General features: G+C 32.3%; 1 protein-coding gene across 1 annotated transcript in view; it reads left to right on the forward strand.

Moving 5' to 3' along the window:
• CNBD1 (cyclic nucleotide binding domain containing 1) overlaps window positions 1–13,031 on the forward strand; it is a 439,889-nt gene that overhangs the window by 213,853 nt on the left and 213,005 nt on the right. The window lies entirely within an intron of this gene.

Here is a 13,031-nt window from a genome sequence, read left to right on the forward strand (position 1 = left end):
GATACATTAATAGAAGTATTTTATATTGTAATTTTTGAGGGGTATAAAAATATACACACACACAGAGTCACACACACACCTAGCCCAACAGAATTCAACACCATTTTTGCATTTGTCAAATACCTATTAGAAAAGCAGAATTAAGTTAATTTAATATATTCTTTATGTCAGGGGATAGTCCTTATTTATTCATCATAGACACAAATAAAAGTAGATATTATTATTATTATTCACAATTAAGAACCCTAAGGCATAAAATATCATGTAGAATATTCCTGATTAGAATTGAATTTCAAACACACTTCAACTAATTCTCTGTCCATTATGCCACTGTTTTTATAAAGTGGTTCATCAGGATCATGACTTAAAAATCTAACTGTAATTTCAGAGAACATGTGTCTCTTGAAATATGTCATCTGTCTGTTGACATATTTCAAGACTTTTCCCCCAGTGGTCATCTCTTATAATTAGTTTCATTTAATCTGACATCAAGCAGTGAAAATTAAATCATAGGAGTTTTGCAAAGGATAAAATGATTTTGAAAGGCAAGAAAGAACATTCAACTTGCTTTGCATTAACTTGAGGATAATAATTTAAAAATTAATTTGTTTTTATCATAAATCCCTGAAATTATATTTATTATGGTAAAAATGTGGAAACAACTTAGATGACCTTTAATAGAAGATAGATTACAATGTGATACATCTCTTCTGTGGAGTAAAAGACAGACTACCTTATGATACCTGTATTCAATGAAATTCTAGGCTGTTGTTAAGAAGAATGAGGTAGATCTCTCTGTATATTGACATGGAAACTTATTAAAGACAGTAGATAAAAATAGAGCAATTGTGGAGTTATATAAATAATATGGTTATATTTTCACATATTTATGAAAACCTGAAGTAGATCCAGAAAAGCAGACCAAAATATGTATATTAAAAACTGTTACTTTGGTGGAGGGGAGAAGAATTGAGGGATAGTGAAGAATTAACTCTTTCTTCTACATATATTTGTGTTGTTTTCACAATAAAGGTATATTCATGGATTAGTGTTTTGTAACTACATATTTGTTTTTTTCAAAAAGGTTTTAAAATTACAATTGGAAGCAAAAACTGTATTCTGATGGTACCTTATAACTTGGGTGATTGACTATTAAAATGTGAACTTTCATTCCTTGACAAATATATATCAACTTTAATTTGATCTTTCATATTAAATAAGGCTTTTCAATTCATATTTCAATAGAGCATATTTTCAAACACTTTATAAAAAATGTAGAAGTCTCTGTCTTTACATATACCTGTGTGAAAATCCTTCTCTTGAGTTTTTAAGACATCTGATTCAGACAGTCCAGATCTGTTTCACTATCAAAGCAGTCAGCTCATTAAATATATGACCTTTGTAAATCTCTTCATTCATCCAACTTAAAAAACAGGTGCAACCAAGTGTCTTTCTCTCTTTATTTACTCACGTGTGCCTTTCACCCCCTCTGCTCTTATTTAAAGTATTCCCCCTAGTAGCCCCTCATCACCAGGCTGCTGACTCCAATCTGTGGCTGAGGCTTTGGTTTCCCTCCTGCACTTCCACATAGCTGTTTGTATCTTCTGGTCTCTTCTGGCAGGTTCTTTGGAGTTTTGTTATTTAAGGCAGCTTCCTAAAATCCCCATTACTCACTAGGCCTCTCACTCAGCTTTCTTAAACAATAGAATATTAACAGGATAACAATATTATGATTTTAAGTACTGGCTAACACATATACATATCTCAGTGAAAATGGTACTACAACATAATTACTATAATAAGATTACTTATATACCATATTATTTATTTTCTATGTTAATATTACTTTGTCTAAATATTACCTATATTGCTGTAATAAAAATACTGTATAAGCTATATATTGTGTATAATAATCACTCTCTGTATGCTAATAGATATATTGCCAAAGATGTATGTTACTTAATTCAAGTGATTTCAAGAGTTTTCCATTGGATCTCTTACATTATGGCCTGAGCAGCAGGCATTTTTATGATTGGCAACCTAAAGCTCATGAAAGCTAGGAGAATTAACTTACTTCAGAATTCAGTTTAGTGGCTAACATGGAATTAGATCCCAGATCAAAATTTTATTACTGTCTACCCTTATATTAACATTGATAGATTTCCATGAAATAATTACTATAAGGGATTTTTTCTCTTATATCTTTATCATCTTTACTGTTTTCTTTTTGAAGTCCATTAAGTCTTATGGAATTATTTCTCTTTTATTTCTTTCATTTTACTCCCACCTTTTATGAGGTTATATCTTAAAAACACTATAGTTCTTCATTTAAATAAACTTGTATTTATTTTTAATGCTGAAAAATATTTTTATGTCACTAAATTTTAACATTTCTTTAGCCTGTATAGACTTTCTTTTCTGTGGTGGTTTAAATTTCATATAACATATAAAAACACAGTAGCCATATCTCATAAATTTAGTGGGCATCTTTTCCATAAGTAAATTAACCATAATTCAAATAATATGCTCTTGTAATAGAAATAGGCAAATATTTAGGCCTATCATAAAGATTAAGGTTCTCTTAAAGGCAAACATGCCCTGAAGAACATGCATTGATCCTAAAGTATGGATATACTTTCACTGCAACTAAGGTGGTATTCCCTGTGATTCATGCAGATTTGTCCTTGAAATCTGGCCAGAAACCTTTTTCAGTCTTTATCTGCATTGTGAGGACCCAGTTCCATTTCTGTCTTTCCCTAGCCAAGAGATGATTGTGAGGCTTTGAGAAAATTAATGCAAACAAAAGCAAAAACTCTTCAATCACTTAACCATACTAGAAATCCTTGCCATGATATTTATTTCTCTAATGTTGCCATGGAATCTTACTTTCTCAATAGTGAAACTTATAACCAGAGATGATGTTAGAATTATTCAACACCTGATCAGAATGTGTGCCACCCAAGCACAACAAATTCTTGCTCTGAGCATTTGATACAGGAGTATTAGTAAGTAATACCGGTATAGAAGCTCCATTTGCATAACTTTCTCCACTTCTGTTATTGGAATATTTTCAATTAATAAAAAAACGACTGGGGTGCCTGGGTGGCTCAGTGGGTTATGCTGGCCAACTCATGGTTTCAGCCTAGTTCATGATCTCAGGGTCATGAGATTGAGCCCCACATTGGGCTCTGTGCTCAATGCAGAGTCTGCTTAAGACTCTTTTCCTCTTTCTCTGCCCCTCCCCTCGCTCATGTGTGTGTTTTCTCTCTAACATAAATAAATAAATCTTTAAAAAAACAAAAACAGAAACAAAACAACTTCTTTTCAGGTTTCTTTATATAATTGCATTCCTTAGTATCTAGAAATTTATATATTTTTAAAAAATCTACCTGATTTTAATGAGAAAATAATCAGAATATAACTAATATTTTTTAGCCTCTCTAGACTAATTCTTGGATTGCCATATCTCAGAAGAGTAGACAGCTTTGTCAAATTATGAGGAGTTATTTTTAAATAAAGCTTTTTATGAACTTTTGTTATATGTGCAAAAAAGGCAATGTTGTATTGTGCTAAATGCTTAGGAAGGAAAATTACATAGAACTGGTTTCTGTTTCCTGAAGTAATATAAACATAAATTAATTTAATTAACAACCATTTATTGAGTGTTTGCATGTGACTATCTCTGGAACATATTTTCTAGTGTGAGAAAACAGGAAATAAACAAATAGCAAATTAAAACATAATTTCAGGAGATATGTTCTATGAAAAAGTAAAGCACAGGAATAAGGAAGGGCTAGAAATTTTTAAATGATGATAATAATAATTATGTATTTTGTTTTTTCATTGTTTTATTTTTTTAAGTTTTTGTGTTAATTCCAATTAGTTAAAATACAGTGTTATATTAGAAAATTCCATAATTGTAATTCAACAATCCCAAACATCACCAAGTGCTCATCACAACAAGCGCATTCCTTAATCCCCATCACCATTGAACCTATCCTCCCACCTACCTGCCCTTTGGTAACCATCAGTTTGTTCTCTATAGTTAAAAGTCTGTTTCTTGGTTTGCCTCTCTCTCTTTCTTTTCCTTTGCTTGTTTGTTTTGTTTCTTAAATTCTGCGAGTGAGATCATATGATATTTGTCTTTCTCTGACTGACTTATTTTGGTTAGCATTGTACTCTCTAGCTCTATCCATGTTGTTCCAAATGGCAAGATTTCATTCTTTTTTTTATGGCTGAATAACTTTCCATTGTGTGTGTGTATGTGTGTGTGTGTGTGTATACATATATTACACTATCTTCCTTATCCATTCATCATTGGACAGTTAGGTTGCTTCCATAGTTTGGCTATTATAAATAATGCTGCAATAAACATAGGGGTGCTTGTATCCCTTTGAATTCGTGTTTTTGTAATTTTTGAGTAACTACCAAGAAGTGCAATTACTGTTTCAGAGAGTAGTTCTAATTTAACTTTTTGAGGAATATCCATACTCTTGTGCACAGTGAAAATTGCACCAGTTTCCATTCCCACCAACATTGCGAGAGGGTTCCTTTTTCTCCACATCCTCACCAACAATTGTTGTTTCTGGTGTTTTTTATTTTAGCCATTCCAACAGGTGTGGGGTGATACCTCATTGTTCTTGATTAGCATTTCCCTGATGATGAGTGATGTTGAGCATCTTTTCATGTGTCTTTTGCTGTTTTGTATGTCTTCTTTGGAGAAATTGATAAACCTCTAGCCAGACTAACCAAAAGAGAGGGAGAGAGACAGAGAGAGGACCCAAATAAACAAAATTACTAATGAAAGAGGAGAAAAAAACCATCAACACCACAGAAATACAAACAGGAATAACAGAATATTATGAAAACCTATATGCCAACAAATTGGACAACCTAGAAGAAATGGATAAATTCCTAGAAACATAATCTACCAAGACTGAAGCTAAGAAGAAACAGAAAATTTAAACAGATCTATTACCAGCAGTGAAATTGAATTGGTAATCAAAAAACTCCCCCCGCAAAAAAAAAAAAAAAAAAAAGTCCAGGACCAGATGGCTCCCCAGGTGAATTCTACCAGATATTTAAAGAAGGGTTAATGCCTATTCTTTTCAAACTATTCCCAAAAATTAAAGAGGAAGGAAAACTTCCAAATTCATTTTATGAGGCCAATATCCCTGTGATGCCAAAACCAGATAAAGACATCACAAAAAAAGAGAACTACAGGCCAATATCTCTGATGAATATAGATGCAAAAATCCTCAACAAACTATTTGCAAACTGAACTTAACAATACATTAAAAAATCATTCATCATGATCAAGTGAGATTTATTCCTGAGATGCAAAGGTGGTTCAATATTCACAAAACAATTAAAGTGATGCATTGCATCAAGAACAGAAAGGATTAAAAAGAAAAAAAGAAACTTGACCATTTCAATAGATGCATAAAAAGCATTTGACAAAGTACAATACCCATTTATGATAAGAACTCTCTGCAAAGTAGGTCTAGAGGGAATGTACCTCAACATAATAAAGGCCTTATATGAAAAACCCACCTCCAACATCATACTCAATGGTGCAAAACTGAGAGCTTTTCCCGTAAGGTCTGGAACAAGAGAAGGATACCTACTCTCACCACTTTCATTCAACATATTATTGGAAGTCCTAGCCATAGCAGTTAGACAACAACAAGAAATAAAAGGCATCCAAATTGGTGAGAAAGAAGTAAAACTTTTACTATTTGCAGGTCACATGATGTTATAAGTAGGAAACTCTAAAGACTCCACCAAAAAACTGCTAGAACTGATAAATGATTTCAGTAAAGTTGCAGGATACCAAATCAATGTGTGGAAATCATTGCATTTTTATACACTAATAATGAAGCAGCAGGAAGAGAAGTTAAGAATATAAGCTCACTTATAATCGCACCAAAAACAATAAAATATCTACAAATAAACTTAACCAAACAGGTGAAATACTTGTTCTCTAAAAACTATAAAATACTGATAAAAGAAATTGAAGACAACATAAAAAAATGGAAAGACATTCCATGCTCATGGATTGGAACAACAAATATTGTTAAAATGTCTATAGTACCCAAAGCAATCCACAAATTTAAGGCAATCCCTATCAGTACAATTTTTCATAGAATAATTATACATTTTATATAATATTCATTGATCTGGGACTACTCTAAATAATTTTTAAGTACTACCTTGCATAGTAGTTATATGCAAATTTTCAAAATTCTATGACGTGTGGTTATAATCCTCATTTTACAAAAGAGGAACTTGAGAGACCGAGATATTAAGTAAGCTGGACAAGGTAATGCAGATAGAGTGGTCAGATAATACATGCATAGAATGCCTTGCTATGTCAACATGCAAGATAAGAACTGAAAAAAATGACACTGTTAATTTAATATTTGAAAGGCAATGGGACTTTTGAAAGTAACATTTTCTTCAGTGTTTTAGGATGACATTTCCTAAAGAGTGTTCATGGAAAATGGATGTTAAAACAAACAGCTGCAAAAATAAATAAACCAGAGAAGCACTTTTGGAATGGCAGGCTAAGGACCTCCAAAAATCCATAAATGGAATGAACAGACTGGCAAAACTGTCAATATCAACTTTTTCAGAACTCTGGAAAAGACCTACAGCAATCCAGGTGTGTTTATTCCAAAAAAAATAGTGGAATCTTGGTAAGAAGAGTGAGTTTTACAACATTTTGACTTTGCCTCTTCCCATCTCACTGTAACTTAGCTCTGCAGTAACCTGAAAAGCAGCAGCCTTGCAGTTATGGTAGCTGTAAAAACCAGCAGACTAACAGGCACTGGAGTTGGCAGGATAGGTTTGCATCCCTCTTAAAAGTTCCATCCAAGTGATTTGACCTATCTGGTGGCTTCCAGGAATAGGCCCATTCATAGAGCCTGTATATAACAAACACTAATCCCAAAACAAGCAGAGAAGGAAAGAAATAATAAATATTATAATGGACATAAGTGGAATAAAGAATATTAAAACAATAGAGAAAATCAAAACTGAAACTATGTTCTTAGCAAAGAACAACAAAATAGACATTTATCTAGATTTATCAAGAACATTCCAGTTACTAAAATCAGCAATGAAAGAATGAACATCGTTATTAACCTTATAAAAATAAAAAAAAAAAAGATTATAAGGGAATACATTGAATAACTGTATGCCAAAAAGTATATACGTTAGATATAATGAACAAATTTCTAAAATGATACAAACTATCAAAACTGGTTCAAGAAGAAGTAGATCTATCTGAATAGATCTATATCAAATAAATACATTTAACTAGTAATTAAAAATATGCCACAAAGAAAAGCGCAGACCCAGATGGCTTCATATTGAAGTCTACCAAATATTTAAAGGAGCAACAAACAATCTGAAAATAAAATTAAGAAAGTAATTCCATTTATAGTAGCCTCAAAAACATAACCTATTTAGGAATAGATGAAGTATAAATAAATAGAAAGACCTCCAATGTTCATAGATCAAAAGACCTAATATTGTTTAGATGGTAATACACCTAAATTGTTTTACAGTTTTAACACAATCTCTAATGAAAATACCAGCTCTCTTTTTGTAGGGGTTGGTAAGCTGATGCTGAAATTCATATGGAAATTTAGAGGGCCCTGAAAAGCAACTGTTTTAGAAACAAATGACAAAGCTGGAGGACACACACGTCTGATTTTGAAACTTATTACAAACCTACAATTTCAAGGCAGTATAATACTGGCACAAAGATAGACGTAGAGATTAATGGAATAAAATTGAAAGTGCAGAAATAAAGCTTTAATTTCATGCTCAATTGATTTGCAACAAGAGTTCAAGAAAATTCAATTCCAGAAAAGATAATTTTTTCAGCAACTGGTGCTGGCATATCTATATATCCATCCACATGGTAAAGAATGAAGTTAGACCTTTAACTCACACCATATATAATTATTAATCTAAAATGGATCAAAGACCTAAATGTAAGAACAAAACTACAAAACTCTTACAGGAAATTTACAAATTAATCTTTGTGACCATGCATTAAGCTTGGCTTTCTTAAACACAGAAAGCACAAATGACAAAAGAGAAACTAGATAATTTGGATTTTATAAAAATTTAAAATTTTGAACTCCAATGAGCACAATCAAGAAAGATGGAAATGCAACCCTTGGAATGGGAGAAAGTTTTTGCAAATCATATATCTGATTAAAGACTCATATCCAGATTATGAGGAACTCTTACAGCTCAATAATAAAATGGCAATTAACCAAATTGAAAAATGAGCAAACTATCTGAACAGGTACATTTCAAATGATATACAAATGGCCAATAAGCATAATAAAATGCCCAATATCATTAGTCATTAGAAGATTATAAATCAAAACCACAATTATATACCATTCCATACACAAATGGATGATTTAAATATAAAAAATAGACAATAATAAGTGTTGTTTAAGATGTAGGCAAATTGAAACTCTCACGCATTTATGATGGGATAGTGCAATGGTGAAGACACTTTGGAAACTATTTTGACAGCTCCTCGAATGTTAAACATAAAGTTAGCATTTGACCCAGCAGTTCTACTCAGATATACCTGATAAATGGAAACATACATTTATTCAAACTTGTATACAAATGTCCATAGAAGATTTATTCACAATAGCCCCAAAATGGAAACAGCCCAAATTTCCATCAAAAGATGAATGAATTTTTTAAAATGTGCTATATCCTCATAATGGAATTTTATTTGGCAATACTAGGGAATAAAGTACTGATACATGCTACAATCTGGATGACTCTTGAAAACATTATGCTAAATGAAAGAAGCTAGTTACAAAAAAAATGCATATTTATAATTTCATTGATATGAAATTTCTGGAATAGGCAAATTCATTTGAGATAACAGTTAGTGGTTGCCAGGAACTTGGGGGAATGGGGCGTGAGGCATGACTGCTGACTCCCTTTGGGGATAATGAAAATATTCTAACATTAGATTATGATGCTGATTGTACATCTCTTTGAAAATACTAAAAAAAACCCTAATGGATTGTATATTTTAAAAAGAGTGAGTTTCATGGAATTTGAATGTTATCTCAGTAAGTCATTTTAAAACTGGAGGTAAGAAGCACCTGGGTGGCTCAGTCCTTTAAGCATGGGACTCTTGGTTTCCGCGGCTCAGGTCATGACCTCAGCATCGTGAGATTGAGCCATGCATCAGGCTTCATGCTACCCTGTTTTCTTTCTCTGTGGATTTACCTATTTTGGAAAAATCATATGAATAGCATTATACAATGTGTGACTTTTTGTGTACTTCTTTCACTTCACATGTTTTTTTTGTGGTTCATCCACATTGTATCATGTATTTCATTCTTTCTGTGACTATAAGCTATAAACTATTTTTTAAAGTATTTTTTTTTAAACAATTAGAAATCACCGGAGACTACTAATACCTTAATACGTGCCAGCACCTGGAGATCCTGAAATTTGAAGTCAATAAACCTTAATAAATGTTTAACATTAAAAATGAAAAGAACAAACAAACAAATGAGTTTTCTGAGGAAATAGACGTGTGAGAATTCAGACTTCAAAATGCCAGCCTGCACTGAATATTTCCTGTTGGACACTATATAGACACTAAATGACTTTGGAAACAAGTTAACCCTGAGTTTTCTTTCCCCACCTCAGGAAGCAGCTCTGTGCAGCATACCTGGGGGAATACTGCCATAGGAGAAAGAAACTTTCTTATTAGGTTTTTAAAAAAAAGCTTATATTAGAGTAACAATGTTTCATGATGCATAAATTCATTCTACCACCATTAATTATTTGAGAGATATATCTTAGCTTTGTAGCTTTATAGATTTATACTTTTCTTTTGTTTGAAGACTGAAATTCAACTTTCCTAGTTTAGTGAAGGGTTGAACCAGGGCTGGCTTGCTTTCTCTTTCTTTCTTTCTTTCTTTCTTTTTCTTTCTTTCTTTCTTTCTTTCTTTCTTTCTTTCTTTCTTTCTTTCTTTCTTTCTTTCTTTCTTTCTTTCTTTCTCTTTCTTTCTTTCTTTCTTTCTTTCTTTCTTTCTTTCTTTCTTTCTTTCTTTCTTTCAGATTTTATTTCTTTATTTGGCAGAGAGAGAGACAGCCAGCGAGAGAGGGAACACAAGCAGGGGGAGTGAGAGAGGAAGAAACAGGCTTCCCAGCGGAGCAGGGAGCCCAATGCGGGGCTCAGTCCCAGGATCCTGGGATTAGGCCCTGACCCGAAGGCAGACGCTAAACGACTGAGCCACACAGGGGTCCCTGAACCAGGGCTTTTGAACCTGAAGCCAACCTTTTTTCTCTTACACCCTTTGCTGGCTCTTTAAGCAAAACACAAAGTAAAATTAAAGTAAAATAAAATAAAATAAATTCCTTAAGTAATTAAACTCCTGCAATTCTACAATATCAAGAAACCGTTTTTAAATGCATATCATCAATAAGCCTTCCCCAAAGCGGTATGTAACATTAACTGATAACACTTCTTTTATGGATAATCTAGAATGTCTGCTCACATGATGCATCATAGAAAGCAGTCTTCCTTTTATGATCTTTTCTAGTGTGAAAACAGTTCTGCATGGTGATGCAGTTATCTACTATCAGAATGGTTCTTGATGTGCTATGTCCTTTTCATGGCACTGGCCTGGATTTAATGTTTAATGTAAATTTTTGTCTTTTGAATGTCTATAGAATATAATGTGACATTTTGTAAAAGTGACACTGACAAGATGATTAAGATGGTTTTTTTAGTAGTAAAGGAAAATAATATAGAAATGTTTATTTTAAAACTTAGAACATTGAAAAATGTGATTATAGGGAAGATAATGGTATTTAGTTTTCATAAGCCAGAAGTTAGAAGATGTAAAATAATAAAAGTTACTTAAGTGATGTATTGGCCCCCAGCTTTGTGTTTTGTAGAGGAAATGAGTCAAATCATCACTCAGTTTTATATCCATAATTTTTTCCCATGAAATTTAAAAATTTACTACAATTTATACATTTAGGATTAGAATGTGTTTTAGCTTAACATTAGGAATCACAGTGAAAATTTCAGAAAAAAATATTTTGAGTCATTATATACTTTAATTAAGATTTAAGCTAGAATATAATTGGGGTAAATGATGTTTCATAAAAATTGTTGATATATTTTAAACTAGAAATTTTTAATCATATTTAATGTATAGCGAAAGGATCTTTAAATGTTAATGTATGAAGTGATTTATAACAAATTATTCTTTGGAGACAATAGAAATAGTGGCATTAATAGACAACTCTTCGTGGTATTTAATTATTATTAGAAAAAATGACTTTGGATAAGCCAATAATTCTAAAGTTCAAACTATGAATTATATAGATTTATTTCAAGATTAATTGATTTTTATTAACAACCATGAACAAAAACTTCACCCTGCTATCCAGGGATATATTTTAAAACCAGAAAATAGTAGAAAATCTACTTGAAAGTTGTATTTAAGAAAAGGTATTTTTTAAAAACTTAACTGAGACTTTTTTTCTTTGTTTTAATAGACCAGAAAGCCTTTGATAACTACTTTAAAATGTTCAATTTTATGTAATTTGAGTCAGGAAAAACATATTCTTTGTGTGTTGTAGATGTGTTCATTTATTTTTAGAGGTAAAAAATTCTTAATTTACCACCTGCATGCCTCTAGGCATAGATAACCATAACACTTTCTTCAGGCATGACTTGTCCTCAAGTTCTTCAGCTTTCCAAGCTATCCTCTCTCCTCACCTCACGCAAAAACAGTGCTGACTCTAACGCACTTAGCTTCTTAATCTGAAATATGGCCTCACCTGCAGTGCTTGGACAAAATAGTCACTCAGTAAATATTTGACAAGTGAATGTATTCATTAATCAGTAGTAGGTAATTTCCAACCAATGCATTCTTGAATACATGGTATTGATTCAAAATTTGTCTAAGAACACAGTAATTATTGTTGAATGATAGTCTGAAAATACATGTCATTCACTCATTCTATCAGATAAAGTAACACTTACTTTGGATTATACAAGTGAATCCCACGGTCATATACCATGATGCCATCCTTTTTGATCTTCCCATGTAGAAATGATTTTTAAATCCTTAGAAATAATCTCTTGTTATAACCTGGTACAAGATATTTTAAATAATGTGTTTTGTGAAAAATTTAGTTGTTTACAATACATTGTTTTCTTTTTTTGAGAACTCCTGGGAGGAATATCTTCAGTGGTATTGAGACTTCCAGTCAAGTCATTTTAAAAAATCTCTTGTAGTTGCTAAATCAGGTAACTGATTATATTTAAAAAAATTTAAAGTTAGGAAAATGGAGTAAAAATTGTCCATTGACCCAGTACTGTCTCCTCGCAAATATATAGCATTTTACAGATTTTGCTTTGTAATTTAATATATTCCTGCCTCCATCTTTTTTCTTCTTACCCAATTTTCCCTCATTCTATTTCTTCACTAACTTCTAAAACAATATCGTAGGGATGCCTGGGTGGCTCAGTCAGTTAAGTGTCTGCCTTCGGCTCAGGTCATGATCCCAGAATCCTGGGATCCAGTTCCACATCAGGCTCCTTGCTCAGCGGGAAGCGTGCTTCTCCCTCTGCCTGCTCAGGATCCTGGGATCATGACCTGAGCTGAAGGCAGACGCTTAATAGACTGAGCCACCCAGGTGCCTGGGGCTTGGTCTTAATATGCATGTTATGGGTATGAACAAGCAATTTGAAATACGGAATTTTCTCAGTGTTTTTTTGTTTTGTTTTGTTAGAAGAACTATGTAAAAATATCAAGTAATAAGTTTTAAGGTTATTAAAAACAATCACCAATAATTTATGAAATTATAAATTCTCCCTTTATGAAATCTCTACAAATATTTGACAGGAAGTGTCAGTATTAATACTATTCCAGTGGAAGGTCAGTGCCCAAAATAAAATGAAATAAATTTCTCTTCATCCCTTCCACTTAGCTCTAGATTTATTT

This window comes from Ursus arctos, unplaced genomic scaffold, assembly GCF_023065955.2.
Source record: "Ursus arctos isolate Adak ecotype North America unplaced genomic scaffold, UrsArc2.0 scaffold_6, whole genome shotgun sequence".
NCBI lineage: Eukaryota > Metazoa > Chordata > Mammalia > Carnivora > Ursidae > Ursus > Ursus arctos.